Source organism: Corvus kubaryi, unplaced genomic scaffold, assembly GCF_017639235.1.
Source record: "Corvus kubaryi isolate FWS band 111438036 unplaced genomic scaffold, C.kubaryi_AGA036_p1.0 36940, whole genome shotgun sequence".
NCBI classification, from domain to species: domain Eukaryota; kingdom Metazoa; phylum Chordata; class Aves; order Passeriformes; family Corvidae; genus Corvus; species Corvus kubaryi.
Genome location: NW_024580988.1, coordinates 96,133 through 101,396, shown reverse-complemented (window position 1 = coordinate 101,396; position 5,264 = coordinate 96,133). Strand labels below are relative to the sequence as shown.

Below are 5,264 nucleotides of genomic sequence, written 5' to 3'. Positions count from 1 at the left end.
ATGCACTGAGAGTGAGAGAGAGAGGCTGCTATTCCTTGTTCCAGGGAGTCTGTGCCTTGCTGTCACTTGTCACCTGGCCATGGCAGGAGCAAGGAATGGGTTTCATAAGAACAACTATGACGCTTCATAATAATGCAAAGACTTTAGTGAAAATTTTTAGTATTTTCTCTTCCACGTGTCAGGGCTGTTCCCTCTCACTGCTGTTGTCACTCTTTGTGGCCTGTGCCACGTGTTCCCGTGCTGCTTCTGCTGGAACGTTGAAGGACATTGGAGAGAGGAGCTGCAGAGCTGGTTAGAGGCAGGAGCCAGGAACCACAGTGAAGAATTGAAGGAAGAGGGTGCAGAGCACAGAATGGAACAGAAAGTGAAGCCATCTCTGCTGTTAGTGTTAGTGTTAGTGACAATTTCTGGAAAAACATGGATTTAAGAAAAACACCAAACCCAAAAATATACAAAGGAAGTGGCAGAGTCTGGTGTTAGGGATCCGTGGGCAGAGAGACAGCCAGCAGTGGAACAGGGTGTGCCTCTCCCATCCTGCAGGGATGTGACCACAGCACAAGTGGCTCCAGGAATTAACTCTGCGCTCTGAAGAGGTGGCAGTGACTGTGGCCAAAGGGCCAGAGCAGGTGCTGACATGGCAACACCAGGATGCTGGACCTGCCCTCCCTGGGCTTGCTGGGCAAAGCTCCCACTCTTCTCCCAGCTCAGCCCTCCTGGCCACTGAAGCAGGTCTGGCTCTTACAGTGTCACCAGAAGAGCAAGTTGGGTTTATTCCAGTTCCATGATTTCTTCAACCACAACCAGAATTAGGGAGTAAAATGCTACAGACAACACACTAGAATGAATTTTCCAAAAACTTTGGAATCGCTTCCTGACTTTTCCTCCTGAGTGCCCAGGACTCTTGCTGGGCTCTCCCTGAACACAGGCAGCTCCCTGCTGCCCTCCAAGGTTCCCCAGGTCCTGTGTCAGGGTTTGGATGAATCCCGGCTGGACCCTGGTGCTCTTCAGTCTGCCCTGGAGCCTCCTCTGGTCTTTGCAGGGGCTCACAAGGGACCCAGTGTGGAATCCCACCCTTAACGGGGAGGGAGCACCCAAGAATTGTAGATGCTCGTGGTCAGAAAGAATGAAAAAGTCAGAGGGTCCACCAAAGCTTATGAAGATTTATTATTAAGTGACACACCTGGCATGGAAACTGGTATAAGTCAGTCCTTGACCTCCTCATATAAGCAATGGCAGTGGGTTTTGGATAAAGGGGTGGGGTGAAAAGGGAGGAGAAAACCAGAGAGATTAATTAAAGAGAAAGAAAGGAAAAAATAGAGAAAAGCAGATGACCAGTCCTGACTCCAGCGTTGATCCAGCTGATGGGGTGTCCAGGGTCCTGGGGCTCACACACATCTGGGCTTCGTGGAGGTTTTTATAGGCAAGTTTTCCCCACCCTGGAGATCAGTTTCTTTTGCAAATTGGTTATCACATGAAGTCTGTTCTTCCTGACTTTTCTGGAAATGGGGCAGAGGCTTCAGGGGTCTTTGGTGGTCTTGATACCTCTGTTATGCATCAAGTGAAAGTGTTAGACAAGACCTGCCTTAGGTTCAGATTTTTGGCAGCAGCTTTATTCAGGTGACCCACACCTAAACTGCTCTGGCTTGTACTTTCTTAAGACTGGCAGATCAGGTCTATTATAAAATGACTTATTTATTGAATAAACAGGAGATTAACAGACAAAAAGCCTTAAACAGAGTTACTTACTACACAGGTTAAAACCAAGAAGTAGGTTACATAAAACTGCACGGCATAAAGGTACCTAATATTATAGCCAGCAAATAAATACCATAGATTAGGAGTAACTAGGATCAATGTAAATTACCACCAAATTATTGATGGGGTACACAGACTCTTTTCACTCAATTTTTAAGAGAGTAACTTAGAGCTGGTGTTCCAAGCTTTGAGTGATCCCCACGCATTTCCAAAGAATGTGCAGAAGAATTCTGTTTTGTGAAAGTTTAATGTAGCTTTTATAGTTTGTAAAGTGAAGTGCCTGTCAGTCAGAAATTCAAGCTTAGCGTTCTCTTATCTCGTTCTCAAGGTAAGATGTTTATTGTCAGCTAGGAATGCCACCTCCATGGTCCCAGAAGTACCCCACTACCAGACAGATGTCCTGGCTTGAGTTATTTCACAATTAGCAAATTAGCAAATTCATGTGAGGGGGAGGATGCCCTGAGCTGTCGAACGAGCTGATTGGCAGAACAGATAAGCCTTTTTGTGGTAGGGGAACATCCTGCCAAAACCTCCCAGAGTCCATCCCCACTTGCTGACCTCATTCTTGCTTCTGCACTGTCCTATGTTGTGCTTCTCTCCAGGAGCCAGAACAAGGACTTTTGTTCCAGGAAATTGCTGCCCTAACTTCCACATGGCTGCTTCTCCAGCCTCATCCTGTTCTTTCTCACAGTGTGTTCTTACCAACAGTCCCTGCTTGGCTGCACAGCTCTCAGTAATGAGTGTTTGAGACATGCATCAGCCCTGATCTTCTAGGCTTCTGTGTCCAGGTGTCCTTGATGGTGTCCTGGTGAATCCTTTGGGGTTTTCTGGTACAAGAACTGGGCCCTGCTTCCCTCTGATACACCCTGGGGCTTTTGCTGGGCTTTATCAGGGACAACCTTGCCTGGTGAGAATTCAGGATGACAATGTTGATAACACACTGATGTTTTGGTTGTTGCTCAGCTGTGCTCACCCCAAGTCAAGGAGTTTTCAGTGGCTCTTTCTCTGCCAGTGCAGAGCTGCAGACGAAGCTGTGAGAGAGCACAGCCAGGACAGGTGACCCAAACTGGCAAGAGGGATATTCCAGACCACAGAATGTCATGCCCATATAAACTGGGGGAGTTGACTGGGAGGTGCCAATCCTTACTGAGTACTGGGTGGGACATCCATCGGTCAGTGAGTGATGAGCAACTGCATTGGGCATCACTGCTTTTTCATGGGATTTATTCCTCTTCATCTTTTTCCTTTTCATTAGTATTATTATTACATTTTACTGTATTTCAAGTATGAAACTGTTCTTTTCTTTTACGAAGAGTTGAAGAGGCACCAGTGGTGCATGAACTGGTAGGTCAGCTCTGGCAATACAAAAAAAGTCTCTCTTGACTACAGAGAAGCTGGTCCAGCATCTCACAGAGGACAGATCCTGCTATCAACAGTAAGTGTTGTTTTGCTCAGGAGAGAGGATATAGGGGGTACACACCATGGGGTACCCTGTGCTTTTACCTGTGGGACCACGGAGAAGAAATGAGGAACTGGGATGGAAAATCTTCCTCAGCCCCAGAGGCATGAGTGTGTGAATTGCAGGAAAACCAGTCACGGATGAGGTTCTTCCAGGAAAGCTGCCGCTCCAGTCTCCAGTTGGCAGATCTCCAGACAGAGTGGGCAGGCTGATCTTACTTGTGACCCCATCAAAAGCAATTCTAAGCTGTTTTTACAAGAAGTGAGTGAGGAATCCTATGACCAGGGCTAGGGGGCCCTGCATCCAGCCAGGTGGAGGAGAGGGATGGCTGGGTTTGCCAGTGTGTGGATCTGTACCCCCACGGGACTCCAAGGCTCCAACTGACAGTGAGGGACAGGGGACTCCAATGCCATCAGGCTGTAAAGGTGCACAACCCATCTGTATTTCAGGAGGAACAGGGGCATCCCAACAGTGACTCCCTTTGAGGCTGGAATCAGCCTGACTGGGAAGGAGTGGCCAAAGCACCCCACTGGACTGGGTCAGAGCTGTGCAAGCCTGGCTGCTTGGTGATATTCAACAAATCCAGGACATCTGCACCACTTTCTGTGCCATTATTTATACACAGAGGTTCAGAGTTAGTAACTTCCCAAATACAGCTCCTCTATTATGACTGGATAATAATTTCCATACAAGTTAGGTCATCCCAGCAAAATTCTACATGCGCTCAAGGAAGAATCTTCACTTGGGCAGGACCTTTTTGAACTGTAGGAGTGATTTTTAGTATTATATTGACAATGACTTGGGTGTAGGATATATGGACCCTGGGGCTTTTGCGAAGTTGACAATAAATACCTAGACATACACCAACATCCTGATGTCGTACATCATTGAAGAGATTTAGTTCCAGGATGTCCTTGACTAAGGGTTGCAGCTGCTGCCTCTTCTACTGACATACAACAACATCTTGATTTACTACATCCTTAAAGAGGAGTTAGTTCCAAGATGTCCATGAGGGAGGTCTAAGGGATGCAGCTGCTTTCTCTTCCACTGATTACATTTCCCATCTAACCAAATATGCCTGAAAATAGACAAAGATCTAAGTCAAAGATTAAGGAATGCCCTGACTTTAGAAAATTTTGACCTTGTAACACAGGTGTTTCCCTCTGAATACCAGGAAATACTTTATTACTTGAGGGTGACAAAACCCAGGTAAGAGTTCTCCATCCTTGGAGATATTCCAAAGCCATGTGGACATGTGTGGTTGGTGGATTTTGGATAGCTGCCACATGCCCACAAAAATGCTCTGTGACTGTCCCTCCTCAAGAAAATGACAACTCACACACCAGCAGGAAAAAGAGAGTAATTTTTCAGAAAAAATGACCTTCCAGGTAAAAAAGTATTTCATGATATGAGGAAAGAACATTTCTTTTTCTTGACAACATAACATTTCCCTAAAAAAAAATTCATTCTGATACATAATGTAAAAAATTCAGAGCTGATGCCCATAACAGATCACTACCTTAGGTCGGGAGACAAATTGGCAGCAGCCTGATTACAATGCATACATTGATCATGGCCTGTACATTGTTGACATTTGAAATGCAGAGTGACCTATCCATCATCATCATCATCATCATCATCATCATCAAACTCCTACACGATTAAGAGAGGCTCAGGTTCATGCTCTGAAGTAGCAGGGCCTGTGGAGAGGAAGGGAATGAATTTCCCTTCTTGGCTGCTGCCATCACCAATGCTAAAAGTGTAGAGAGTTTCTCCTGTACGGGCACTGTAAAATCTCAGCTTCTTGGCTGGGATGTTCAGGAAGATCCCAATCTTGTGCAAGTGCCCACTCACACTCAGACGGGTCCATCGATCTGTGTAGGCCCAACAGTCTCGTCCATCTGCCAACCCTATGGCCCAGAAGCCATTCTGAGGGCACAGAGTCAATGGCCCTTTGCGAGTCACAGATTCCAGGGCAATACCCAAGGCCCAGCTCCTTCTTCTCCCAACAGACACTTCCCAGTAGTGTTTCCCAGATGTGTATCCTTCC

General features: G+C 46.5%; 1 long non-coding RNA gene across 1 annotated transcript; it reads right to left on the bottom strand.

Annotated features, from left to right (window-relative positions):
• Window positions 1–1,140: 1,140 nt before the first annotated feature.
• Window positions 1,141–4,761, bottom strand: LOC121660803. Its single transcript, XR_006014782.1, has 2 exons — window positions 2,286–4,761; window positions 1,141–1,542 (listed from the first exon to the last, which is right to left on the bottom strand). It is a non-coding gene; the product is annotated as an uncharacterized LOC121660803 (long non-coding RNA).
• Window positions 4,762–5,264: the final 503 nt, after the last annotated feature.